This window comes from Helianthus annuus, chromosome 17, assembly GCF_002127325.2.
Source record: "Helianthus annuus cultivar XRQ/B chromosome 17, HanXRQr2.0-SUNRISE, whole genome shotgun sequence".
NCBI lineage: Eukaryota > Viridiplantae > Streptophyta > Magnoliopsida > Asterales > Asteraceae > Helianthus > Helianthus annuus.
In genome coordinates this window covers 59,077,981-59,092,782 of record NC_035449.2, presented here as the reverse complement: position 1 = coordinate 59,092,782, position 14,802 = coordinate 59,077,981, and positions in this window count along the sequence as shown.

Below are 14,802 nucleotides of genomic sequence, written 5' to 3'. Positions count from 1 at the left end.
AACGGGTTGTGAATAGTAATCTCTCAACCTTTAAGGGTCGTTTCGTCTTTAGCAGGATTGGTTTTGCAATTCAAAAGGGGGTTGCGGCGCAGCTTGTTGCCCGTTTACCTGCCACTTGTTTGTAACTTGTTACTTTGGCATTTTAATGAAAAATTTTAAATGATAATTCCCTTTGATTAAAAAAAATTAGGATTTATAATATTTTTTTACTTAAAACTTAAATAATAAAAAGGTTATTAGTTTAAAAAAAATAAAAAAGGCAAATTGGATTTAAATAATCCTAACTCACTGTTATTGGCCAATAATAATCCCAACTCATTTAATCACCAATAATAATCCGAACTATTCACTTTTGTTTGTAAAATACTCCCAGTTAAAAAAACACTAACTAGGTTAAAAATTTGCTGATGTGGCCCTTTTAGCTGATGTGTCATATGACGTGGCAGTTAATGTAGCATTTTTTGATGACGTGGCAGCTGATGTGGCAGTCTACGTTGCATTTTTGATGACGTGGGAGTTGATGTGCCATTTTTTGATGACGTGGCAACTGATGTGGCAGGTGATGTGGCAAGCCACATCAGCAAATTTTTAACCTAGTTAGTGTTTTTTAAACTGAGAGTATTTTACAAACAAAAGTGAATAGTTTGGATTATTATTGGCGATTAAATGAGTTGGAATTATTATTGGCCAATAACAGTGAGTTGGGATTATTTAAATCCAATTTGCCAATAAAAAAAGAACAAGAAATTGATAAAAGAACAAAACAGAAACAACATAAGGGGGCCGACTATGATTGGCCGAAGAGTAACTAATAAGACTCACATGATCAAATCCTCCACACCTTTTATTAACTATATTATGGATAGTGTTAGTCTACAAAAAGCTATTTATTTTTTATAATAAGATTTTTCTTTTTGAAAGTTAAATTTCATTCACAAACATCACCTAGCTAAGAAGCCTAGGCAACAGAGAAACTGAACAACTTACACAAAATAAGATTTACACCAATCCTTCCAGACTTCAAACTAGATTTATTTTTAGGCCAAAAGAAATCGAGCACTTTAATGCTATTCTTGATATCTTCTACCTTCCAAACTTTGTTAGCAAACATCTTCTCGCATCTCTCCTCTAAATACATCAACACCCAATAATAATAAATACCATGAATCACTCTCCTTTTGTGCACACTTGACCCAATATGGTTATGAAACTCCCAAAGGTCCCTAACAGTACAAGCAAAAATGTTTGGAAGGTGACACCATTGACTCACCCAATGCCATACTTCAGACGCCACCATGCATCCGATGAAAAGGTGGTCCGAGTCCTCCATTGGACTGTCTTAGAAGGCACAACCAGTCGCATCGAATATTAGATTGTATTTTTTTGGATAAATAAGATATATTAGTAGCATTTCTGTAAATTATGTTTTACTTTTAATAATTGGTTTAATATCATAGATAGGGGTATAAATGTAACTTCGGTATGTCTTAAATTCAGAAACTTAAATGCAACTTCTCTCCGTCTTTTTAAGCGTTAATATTTTTTATACGTAATTCGCTTTAAAAAAAATTACACCATAATAATGAGCGTTTTTTTATCTTTAATATGACTACTATATTGATATATAAAAAATTGTGTTTCAACTAGATGTTTTAGTCTATGGATGGTGTTTTATTTGTAACAGGTACATGATGTTTTATTTTGTGGCTAACAAAAAGTTCAATATATAGTGTTTTATTAGTGGTTCCATAATTGAATTGGCGGGTATCGATCGTCGAAGATATTATATCGATGACAATAAGTTTTTCTAACCGTACAAGTTATTCAATTCTAGTTGCAACAATTTAAGTTGCAACAATCATTTTTGAAAACATAGATCTACAACAATTTAGGGGGTATTTTTCGCTTATGAATTTGAAGAGAATAACTATCACCTGCGATTTAGAAAGAACGCCCGAACAATCAAACTTTGGTGTATGCAAAGTTTTGGTTGAATTTCTAGGAAAAATCAAGATTAATACAGAAATTGCATTGGCACCTTCAGAGCCCTTGGCTCACCTTTTTTAGAGAAATCCTAGAAGTAGACAAACATCTACATTGTCACACCCCAACCGATGGCGGAAACATCGGAGTGAGATGAAATAGATTGCAAGAGACTTCATAACACTATTTGTGACAAATATTTAAATAATAAATTTTCATTTCATTTCTAAAGAGTCAATTACAAGAATTTGAAACAATACAACATAAATAACGAAAGACAATACAATAAGAATACAAGCTTAACGTGTGCATCTAAGCATCCAACTGGATTTCATGCATCACCAACATCATCGCTAAACTTGTAACATGTTTTAAAAGTGTAGTTCAATACAAAAGTATTGGCGAGCATACAAGTTTGGTGCGTAGTATATAAGTAAAAAAAACGATAAGGAACAATCCACAAGGCAAACCTAGTTATCAAGATTAACGTATAAACTGGCATGCGATTTACAAGTCAACCCTCTGTTTACGCAAGTATGAATGAATAAACCTAACATGACCTCTCGTTCACGGGTGGTGCGTTACTCCTATAGCACTATACATGTTAAGTGGAGGCTTGTACGAAGCTAATTATAAGTTCATCACATAAGAATCACCCAGAAAACACGAATCAAGCATAATAAATAGTAAGCATGTATTGGATTGTTTGTTTATGTATTTGCATAAGAATATGTATACTAAGTGTGTTTTGTATATAAAAACATGTTACACCCCAAAGTGTGAAAATGGTAAAATGGGTCAAGTATACTCACAATATTGATAAGTCTTCCGATTATCCAAGTATTGACGAGTGTAAGAGATTGGGAGGACGAATGTATAAGGGTTAAAGTTCAAGTTATGTTTAGAGTCGAGATTCGGAATTTAAAACATATGAAAGTAATCATCTTTTAACACATAATACTTGTTTGACACTATGAAACCCCAAGGGTTAGAATGTTTTCATGGGTAGAACACCCATTAGAATCATAACAAGTTTTAGGTCTTAGATGATGTAATCTAGTACTTTGACGAGTGAACACAATTTCATCATCAAAGGTTCGAACGTAGGATAGTATATATAAGTTATGTATTATACATTAATATGTCCAATAGTTCAACAGTTTAAGCATGAGGTAGGAGGATGAATCCTCCATTTAGGAACCCCTTTGGTGTCATAGAATTCATGTAGGAGGTAGGAAGAACAAGTCTTCCATTTAGGTACCTCTAGATGTTCACCACTACACTTGATGTTATGAACATTCAAGGATGGTCATGAACTTACAAGAAACAATAGAATATGAACAACTAATCTATGAGAAAATATCAAGCAATGTATGGATTTTCAAGTGTGATAGCCCAAGCTAATCCTAAATCACATATTCATCAAGTCTTAAGCTTGAACATCACTTGTGAGTTTAAACCTTTGACCAAAACAGAAAGTTTATGAGGTTTGCACCTCTGATTTTACATATCTCAACCTTGTTTTTAAGCCTAACTAACCATAGATGTGGTTATAAGCATAAGGACATAGGTTTGAGATGAATTTCCTCAAGTTTATCAAAGTTTGAATCAAGAACAGAAAAATTAGTCAACTTTGGAGCCCTTTTGGCAACATTCCACGGCCTGGTTTTCCAGTGAAAACCAATAGAAACGTAGCTAAGGTCAATACAACGAAGTAGGAAAAAGAATCGAGTGAATCGGATAAGAAATGAGTGAGTTATGCTTAGTTTTGTGAATGTTGGTATTTCTACTCGAACTTATGGAATCAGCTGCGATTTGGAGAGAGTTTGAGAGTGTTTTAGTGTTGTAAAAATGGTAGCGAGGCTGGTTATAAGTGGTATTTATAGGGGGAAGGATTAGGGTTAAGTTGGGTTGGCATTTAATACAAGTAGGTGAGAGTTTAAGCAATAAAAAAGAGAAGTAATTCAGCAATATATGCTGAATTGCAAGGGGCTGTTTGGCAGCTTTTATATATATATATATATATATTTTTGTTGTTTAAATGATGTAAAATGTATAAATAAGATGTATTATATATATGGTTAACATGTTCTACAATGATTAGTGTGTATTGAACATGTATCAAGGCCTAAAGGTATATTAAACATGAATTAAAGTAAGAGTAAAAAAATATGTTATGCATAAGTATGTGTAACAAACCAATATAACAAGTATGTACGACATGTGACTTGAGGTATCAAATAAGCGTAAAGAACATGAATTTGCGTCTTGCAAAATGTGACCAAATGTTTGTTTAAGAATCACGAACACATGGTAGTTGTTTGCGAGTTAATCTTCGTAAGTATGCATTAAGTATAAACAACATGAATTTCATGTAAAAGATCATTTTTACTACAACCGAAGTCTCGGATTTACAATGGCTTGAAATGAATTACAAAGGAGACGGATTTCCGAAAGTAGAAATATACGACAAGTTTTCTAATTAGGGAAAGTGCGGAACAGCAGGGCGTTACATACGTGATGGGGCTCCAATTGGATATTTCTTGTAATTATCGGCTCAATGCATGATAAATATGATAAGTATTGGGGGAAGTATGACATGCTTAATGACTTTATGTATTTTGTTGTTATCTTGGTTTTTGCTATGAAATTACATTTTACTAAACATTGTTTTACAAAGTTAATTATATATGATATAACAAAAAAAAAATTATATGTCAAAAGAAGCCATTGAAAAGAAGGTGTCATACATGGTGTTAGAGATTGAGAATACATTGCATGGTAGTTTAAAACATACAAAGATAGGTTTGATATGGTTGTTAATAACTCGGTGTCTCAAGAAGCACAAAGATGTTATGGAATGTGATGGTGGGGATAATTCTTACGGAGTTTCTAAATGTGGAAAAAAGTAACTCGGTTGTAATAGAAACAAAGCTAAAGAGGTGCCTATATGAGAAAAGAGTTGACTAGACGAAGCGGTTTAACATACTTACCGGCTGGAAACAAAAAGCTAGTAGACTCTCAATTGTATCTCGGATAGCTTGAGATAAAAGGATTTCAATAGTTTCAAACTTTATTACGTTATTTATGTTTATTAAGTTTGTATCTTTGTTTAATATCTTGGCAATTCAAATTTCCATAGTCGCATCGGAGTCAACATTTAGTACGGGGTGGTCGTGTACTAAATACGTATAGAACAAGGTTATCAACTAACACTGTCGAAAGCTTTAGTTTGCACTTAAGATTGGGTGAGAAAATCTAGAAAACCATTTATGGATGATATAGACGATTTAATAAAAGATGATGATATTACCATAGGTAACCGGGGTTCTTATTTGTTTAATTTCTTTGGTTGTTAAATAATATGAGTTGTCGTTCAATAAAAAGAATAATATGAGTTAACTTTCTTTCGTGTTTTTAACACAAATTAAGGATGCGGTAAACAGACAAAAGGAAATAGTAAAATAGAAAATGCAAAGCGATCAGCGAGGATTAAATGAATACTAACTTTCTTTGGGTTGGTTTATTATTATTTTTTATCATTTTGATAAGGTTTTTGGGACATTTGGAATGTTTTGGTTTTGGTATTATGGTTGAGTGATCATAAATGAAATTGATATTTTGCTTTATTTCCGTACTAGTTATTATGGTTATGGTATTAGTTTCTTGAATACCGGTACATGTACCGGTTTAGTCTATTTGGTATTTGTACTGTATATTGGTACTCGTATTGATTTAGCTTGTTTAGTACCCGTTTTGGTACCAAGATCAATAGAGTTTACGGAAAATAAAAAACATATGGTACTGAAACATGTATCATACCGAAATTCCGGTGCAGATCCTCGTACGCGTACTGGTACCGTACCCATACATTTGGTATGCTATGCGATACCCAATTTTGTTCACATTTGATATTATCGGTACTGGTATGGTACCGATCCCATCCTTACCTCACGTGATATTAGCATCTGAACTTTCGTAGTGTTTTGAATAGTATCCAATACTATTGGATTACTCATTAATTTGTTGGTAAGCATTGACAATTTACCAACATATATCGATAATTTTTTTTACTTTTTGTGTTAGTCCCAGGGATTCTCAATATCCATTCGAATCACAAATTAAGATGCAGAATCTCTCAATTCGTGTGTGAAACCGACAAGAATAAGAAGAAAATCAAGATGTAAATATTAAGCTTTGATTGTATTAATGAAGATGTTGTTTACATAAATAACCCCTCACTTTCTCTCTCTAGAATGCACACACGAAACCCATGGAGAAAGTGTGCTCTCCAAAAATCTCTTATTACAAATAAACTCAAAGCCGTTATTTATACTAGGTGAAGGTATGCACTTCTCCTAATATGTGCTTCATGTAGTGTGTTCATCACAGTAAGTGTGCGCCTCATATCCTCTTTCAAAGTGCGGCATCACTATAAGTGCTCATTTTTCATTTGTAAATCACAAGTCACAATTTCGATCCTAAAATGTCTCCCTTGACTTGTGATTACAAATCTAATTTGTATTGATAGGCATCAGTCACAATTTTGGACCTACCAAACTCACCCTTAACTGATGCTATCAAAACCTCTTGATCAACAACTACATATTGATCTTCAATGATCCCAACAATCTCCCTCTTTTAATTTGCATCATTATCTTGAAGTCTTCAAAGTATGTGTTTGAGGCAAACTAAATTCTTCGAAGTTGAGATAAGTAGACTCTTGGTTATTTACTCTGTTACTCCCACTTTTAATTAGCTATGATACCAACTGTTAGTCCCTGAGGTTCCTGATATCCATTCGAATCACGAATTGAGAAGCAAAATCTCTAGATTCATTTATGAAATCAACAAGAATAAGATGAAGATCAATATGTAAATATTAAGTTTGACTGTATTGATGAATATGTTGACATGAATAAGACCATACTTTCTCTCTCTAGAATATACACACAAAATCTCTATAGAAATTGTGCTTACAAATGATCGCTAAGCCCCTATTTATACTAGGTGAATGCGCTTCACTTAGCGTGTTCACCACACTAACTGTGCACCTCACATCCTCCTTTAAAGTGTGCGCATCACTATAAGTGCTCACTAATTTCATTTGCTAATCACAAGTCACAATTTTGACCCTAACAATCTTCCCCTTAACTCGTGATTATAAATCTAATTTGTCTTGATAGGCATTAGTCGCTATTATGAACCTAGCATTTTATGCCGTCATTGAGCCATTGGTAACTACCGATGAGCATCTACCATTAATATATTATGTCAATGATATTCAATTTTTCTAGCAGTGCTAGTCGTTTAATTATAGTTACAACAATTCAAATTGCAATAATCACACACATCCTAACCTCATGAGATAATAAATTACCTTTTATGCTATAACGTGATTTTATGAGATATACAAAGATGAGTTTTGTTTTAACCATGCTTATTAGGGCTGCAAACAAACCAAACGTTCGGCGAACAGTTCGTGAACCGTTCGGCGGGAAGTTCGTTTGTTTACTAAACAAACGAACACGAACAAGAAATTTCGTTTGTTTAGTTAAATGAACAAACATGAACAGAGGTCGTGTTCATTCGTTTATGTTCGTAAACGTTCGGTAACGTGTTCGTTTGTGTTCAATACTTCATTAGTGTTTTTAGTTTTTATATTTCATTAGATACTTCAAAATTCCGACAAATTAAATATCTAATAAGTGTCGATATATTATATATTTTGTTCATGAAAGATTGTTTGTGTTCGTTTGTTTCCATTTGTGTTCATGAACATTAGTTTGTGCTCATTTGTGTTCGTCAACGTTCGTTGCCTAAAATTAACAAACACAAACAAACATTAACAAGTTCATTTCCTTAACAAACGAACACGAACATAAAATCTCGTTCGATAAGTGTTCGTGAACCTTTCACGAACACATATATTTCTTAACAAAAGAATACGAACAAGGTCTTATTCGTGTTCGTTTGGTTCGTTTGCAGCACTAATGCTTATATACTTTAAAAAAGAAAAAAAACCCGTACCAAAGCCCTTATTGGAAAATTGTCTTAAAAGGGAAATACTGTAAATGTAGAGGGGGTGTTGGTGTTAATTAAGGAAAAGGGTTGTCTGGTAAAGTGAAGAGCGCGTGCCATAGAGAGAGAAGATAGGTGGCTACTTTAGGGTCAACACCCATGCCTCCATATCCATATAATTTATGATTACCATGCAATGTTATTGCTCATTTCGTCCATCAAATTTACCATAAACTCCACTTTATATTACTATTAAAATTATTATATTGTGTTTAAATTAATGCATTTAAACATAATTCTTTCTCGGTAATTATATATGCCAATATGCTCATATGAAGAATATAGCTTTATAGTCTAGTGGTATTTTGAGATGGGATAAAATTTTAGGACTGATAGGTTTTGGGTTCGATTTTCATAAGAGGGTTTTTCTCATATTTATTGTGTTTCCTCTTGAATTGATGTATAGCAATTATGCCCTGTGAAAATGGATATGATCGAGTGGTACTGCTCATGGTATGATGATACTCGTATGATGATACTCCAGCAATGCGTCAGTGATCCAAATTTACCGTTAAAAAATTGCTCATATGAAAATCATAGCTATAAAAATTAATTAATGAATTTAAACATAATCATTCACGGTAATTATATATGCTCATATAAAACGACAAATAAGTTGCACTATGTACGATTTAATATATTTTTTTTAATTAATCTGTGTTAATCTTATATTTAGATTGACTTTATAGTTATATTTTAGTTAGACCTGTTTTGTTATATGAGATAGAATGTTAGTCTATCAAAAAGATACAAGCATGTTAGATAAAGAGTAAGAGAAAATGGGAGGATGCTTAGACTATGGGGTATAGGGCGTGGGTTGGGTGAAAACGCCCAAGTTACCACCCCGATGGACTTGGGTTTCGGCGTGGCCCCTTGGGCGGGGGATTCAGCCCGGGCGTTGGGCATGCCTATCGGTCCTATGTGACGGGCTCTTATTGGCTTGTTGGCTAGGGCATGGCGGGCTATGTTTAAATTTTAAAATATAAGTGTTTGGCCAAGCCAAACTGTTCACCCAACTCCACCGCCTGTCCACATCGCTATAAAACCCCCAACCCCACCGGCTGTCCACATCGCTACCCCAACTCAAGTCACTCCACCTACCCGAGCCGCTACCCACAAACACTTGATCGATGGCCTCTTGGACGCACGAGGAAGAGTTAGCCCTTGTCACGAGCGTCGTGGACGCGATGAAGGGCCGCCAACCCGGTGAGACCCGTTACTGGCCGGAAGCTTTCGCTAGCTACCGGCACAACGTGGGAAACGACTGGCACAATTTAAACGCGTGCCAACACAAATGGCGCGAGCTACGACCGAAGCTCGATCGTTTTAAAGCCTACTCCGATAGCGTCCCGGGCGGTGATATAAGTTGCGAAGACCAGGTTGCGGTGGCCAACATCGAATTCCGGGGCAAGGAGCGGATGCCGTTTGACAAGCTCGCCCTTTTTGAAATCTATCTAACGCTTTAGACTTTTTTTATTTGTAATCTTTTTTTTTTGTAGAATTTTGTAATCTTTAGGAAATTTTAATAATAATTTTAGGCCTTTTTTTTTAAATTTTGCATGTATTTTTTAATTTTAGGTTTTTTTTTTAATTTTAATAAACCTGGCCAACCGATGCGGGCTAGCTACGCCCCGCCATACCCCACGGACACGTCACTCACCAGCGGGGGGGCTCGAACTCCACGTGTCAACCCATGCCCTAAACCCCCGCCCCACCATACCCCACGGTCTTAGGAGGATGTGTGAGCACATAAAGTTAGACTTGATAAGAAATGAGGGTTTGAGGTAAATGTTAGGAGAGTCTAGTATTTCAGATAAGATAATGGAGAGGAGATTAAGATGGTTTAGGCATGTGATGAGGAAACAAACAACAGCGCCAGTAAGAGTATTGAAAACCGTCACCGTGGAGGGGAGGATGGGTAGGGGTAGACCCAAATTGTTTTGGGATGGACGGGTTAGACAAAATTTGCTAGAGTTGCACATCTCTAAGGACATGGACCTGGATTAGAGGTGTACCAAAAAAACCGGTTTTAGAACCGAATCAAACCGCCGGTTGTAGACCGGTTAGGATTCTTGATCTGAAAAACCGGTTAATAACCGAAACCGGTTTTAAAAACCGGTTAAAAACTTTTTTTTTTTGGCAAAAACCGGTTAAAAACCGATCCCAACCGGTTACACCGGTTATTGTTTTGGACTTGAAAAACCGGTTAGTAACCGAAACCGGTTATAGAAAAAACCAGTTTTCGTTTTGGATGAAAAAAACCGGTTCGTTTAATAACCGAAACCAGTTTTTGAAGAAAACCGATTTGCACACCTCTAACCTGGATAGGAAGTTATGGAGGTGTAAGATTAAGGCTAGAGACTTATATGGCCTTACATTTTATGTGGACTTTGCATGTGATTGCGACTTTACATGTTTATATTGTTGTGTATCATGTTATATATGATCATATTTTAATCCGTAAAAGCATTCACATCATATCCAGCATTTTCTACCATATAATTACACTAAAAGCTACATTTTTCTATTTCCTTTCAATTAAATAATATTTTTTATATTTTTATCATTATATTTTCTCTTTGCCCCACTCACAATCACTTTTAAAATATATTAAAAAAGTATACAAGGTGAACAATGTCCTCTCAAATATAAAGATGAACAGCAACATTTTCTCTTTTATTCACTCACAACCACTTTTTATAATATGAAAACGCATTTCAGTATCTCACATAATATAGGGGATAGGATGTGAATGCTCTGACTCTTTCATCACTCTTTTTGTTATTGATAGCTATTTATTTTTATATATCTAGTTTCGTCTCTTGGTTTGTGGTTTGTATGGAGCCGCAAGTCCTTTCGGAAGTAACCTCTCGATCTTTAAAGATGGAGTTAAGATTTGCCTACATTTCACCTTACTAATACTTTACAATCTGTGAAATTTAGTAGATGTGATTATTGTTGAAACCTTTCAATAAATATCCATGAGATTTAAAAAAATAACTTTGTATTTATAATCAAATCACCATTATAACTTTAAACCATGAAAGTCTCCAGTAAATTATCATGTATATCCTTAATTTTCACAACAGTACTTTACTCACTTTCTATATTAAAATTTTATTTTGTTTAAGTGTATATATTTTTTTAAATAACATTTAAAAGTAAAAAAACGTAGCAAGGTTTATGAATCCTGCCATTTGAACGATCGGTGCGTATAGAAGTTTATGAACTATGTTCATGTATAAAAATAAAATTATATAATCGTAAAAATATAGTACACATAAACGACTTTCGCTCTTTTTTAAATATTTTAATATGGTTTTATTTAAACAAAAAATTAAGTAAGCAATATAAAGGCAAAGACAAGAAGGGCAGGCTTTTGCAGATAGAGAATTTGAGATAGAGAGGTTAAAGTTGTAGGCAAGGGGTAGGGTGGCGAGGTCTTTTCCTTGTCATTTTTACGTACAAAATTCATTGTCATATATTTTTAAAGGCGGAGGAAGTGGTTGCGGGAAGTGGATCGGGTTTACCGAGTGGGGAATCATTGCTGGTGTTGGAGTGGTGATCGGGGAAGAGGAGAGAGGTGGTGTGGGCAGTGACTACTCACCGGCTCGGTGAATAAGAGAAAGGTGGGAGAGAGGGTGAATGGTGGGTCTCCACCCCTTTCAACTAATCACAACTTTTTTAAATTGTTTACCACTTTTCATGTGTTTGACCGTTGTGTTGAACATTTCTATTTAAACATAATGGAAAACATGAAAACATACCTTTGATTGCATCAGCACTGGTCAGCAGAGAATCTATATGTAGATGTAGCAATAAGGTTTGACATGATTGTCTGCTTGGTCTGGTTCCTCCTTAGGGTGCAATCTAATGATGGTGATGAAGAAAACCGAATAAGGGAGTTCGGTTATGGAGAGGAGGCCGATGGTGATGTTATGTGAATTAGTTAGGTTACGTGTCTAACCCTAGAACCTCTACATAAGTCTCCTTATATATGCACCCAGGAGGAAACCCTAATTAGTTAATAAGGGTAATTAGGCCCATCAACAATTACCAACTAATTATTTAATAGGATTGTTATATATTTCAATACATATAATGTAAATGATTATAATGGCTACTAGATTAAATATAAAATAAATATATTTAATCTTACATTCTCCCATTTAGCCGAGTAATCATTTACTATGAGTATTAGGTAAGCCTGATCAGGAGTTAACACTCATTTTAGCCTTAAACAAGTACTATAGCAGAGAAATACAGCCGTTGAATCATTATGCGACTCAGGACCCCCATTAGTCATACTATAGCCTTAATTTAAAACATAATCGTCATGATCAAAATATGCATAAGCCCTTTGTTTGATTTGTAACTTTATTTGTCTATATGCCATTATGTCGACTTGACATATTCTTAGAGACATACAAAATCAAACTGATGAGGAAAATTAACTAATACTTAGTCATTCATAGTACGATATGCAATTGCGCATAGCCATTAATTAATACCCGTCTATGAGCTCTCTTAGTAAGACTTATGGGTAATAGCCCTTCAGTTATAGGATCCTTAAGCATATCATGAATGTATTCGATACAAAACTTTAGTTTCCTCAATTCGTTCATAAACGAATAATTAATTGTGTATCGAAACTTAATGCAGCACCTCTCGAACTGTTACTGTTCAAGGAGTTATGGTAGCTGACTTTATCACACTAAGTCTTCAAAATATTAATTATATGAAGTTAATAAACTTATGAGTCCACTGATATATTTCCAACAACATTTAGTGACTATATTATGTCGTTATAACTTAGGTTGTTAATATCAGTGCATTATGACTCCTCCATGAGATAGGTTTTGTCTGCTAACATAAGGATATACCCGAAATTACATTTTTGTCATCTTTGAATATCACAAAGTTAGAGTAATAAACCGATTTTAATTCTCACTTCTTCTTTAAATTATAGCCTCTCGTTTCCTTTAAAGATATTGTAATACTCTATTAGATGCTTCACATTAATATAGACATATCTAGTGTGTTGCAATGTGAGTAATATCTAAACGAGTATAGACTTGAATTACATAAGGCTTCTAATTAATGAAGCGCAAGGAAATAATCTCATTTATCCTATTATCCTCTAAAGGAAGAGCAGTATTGTTTGTTACATATGTAAGGACCCATTTAATGTTAAACTTATGGAACGGAACTAATGTCCCATTGGGTCTATCTCGGTATGTTATGATATCAATCACGTAAGAGATATCTCTGAGATCTATTATATCAAAGTTTGTGTTAACAATGCTTTGACTTATGTAACATATACCTGTCAAAAGAATATCATCTATATAGACAAGTTTAATTTAGTTGCTCCCACTCATCTTGAGGTAGGTACATTAATCTACTTGATTCTTGATGAAAATAATTACTCTAAGATTTCATCACATTATGATGTTTGCATTAACCCATACATGGATTTTATTGGCTTACAAATAAAGTGTTCCTCAACCTTCAGTTTGAAACTTTCGGGTTGTTTTATGAACATGTAAATGTGTCAGCCAATTGTTAGGAAAAAAATTGTTTTAATGTTCATCTAATGTAGCTTTAAACTATTATAAGCTACTAGAACAGTGACGATCCACAAAGAAATCTTTGATAATTTATCTCTTCCTAAATATAACCTTTGACAATCAATCATGCTTCTTAGTGTCTTAACGTTTATATATCAGGATTTGGTTTAGTTATGAACACTCTTAGGTAACTCAATCAAATCCCAAACGTTATACGAACACATAAAATCAGTTTTACTAGAAAACTATTTTATTCCATTTAGAAGATTGATTGACACTAATGGCTTAATTAGAAGAGATTGGATCAGTAAACTTTTCCATAATCCATTTCAACTTCAGTTAGGGAGGTTATGTAATCATCAAAGTTAGTAGGTTTTTAAACCTAGATGACCTCCTGAGTTGATTATTGGGTTCATTAGAAGTTTCAATTTTATGGATTAGCTCTTGGTTAGGTTGCTATCATTTTCAGGATTCTAAGTTTGTAAGAGTTGGTGCAGTATGGTGTACAAGAGGTGTAATCGGAGTTAAATTTGGAGTGAAATTTAATGACACTCTTCCCTCCGCCTCTTGTATTCCTTGCAAGTCATGATAAGGACTTTGACTGCTCCCACTGACCTTAGAAATTTTTAGGAACTCAGCATGCTTAGGGTCAATGTTTAATGACCAACAAATTCTAATAGAGAAACAAGTTAATGACGTTAGTCGTTGTGATTTCTCTTGTTGAGGATTATGTTAGTTTAGGTAAGAAATCTAAGTGTGCCCACAATTAAGCAACAATGAAACTTTTGTAAGAGTAGCATTAGATTTTAAGGAGACAAGTTATGATAGAACAGTGTCAAGATGGAGCAGTGTCTTGTACAAGAGGTGTAAATTTAGGTAATATAAAATTTTCACTTCCCCCTTCTTGCAACTATTGCAAGTTATTATTAAAACACTTAATGGTCTCACTGATCTTAATATCTCTAGAATGCTACAAGAGAAGTTTCAATGAGGTACGTGATGTGGGAACCTATCACATATACGTTAGACTTTATTTGATTTCTTTAATGTCCAGATGTCATAAGAAAAACTTAGGGACATATTTAATAGAAATCTTATTAAGTATATGTATGAATAGATTTCTTTTTAAGACTGTGGGCCATATGCGACAAAATTTAGATACAAGTAG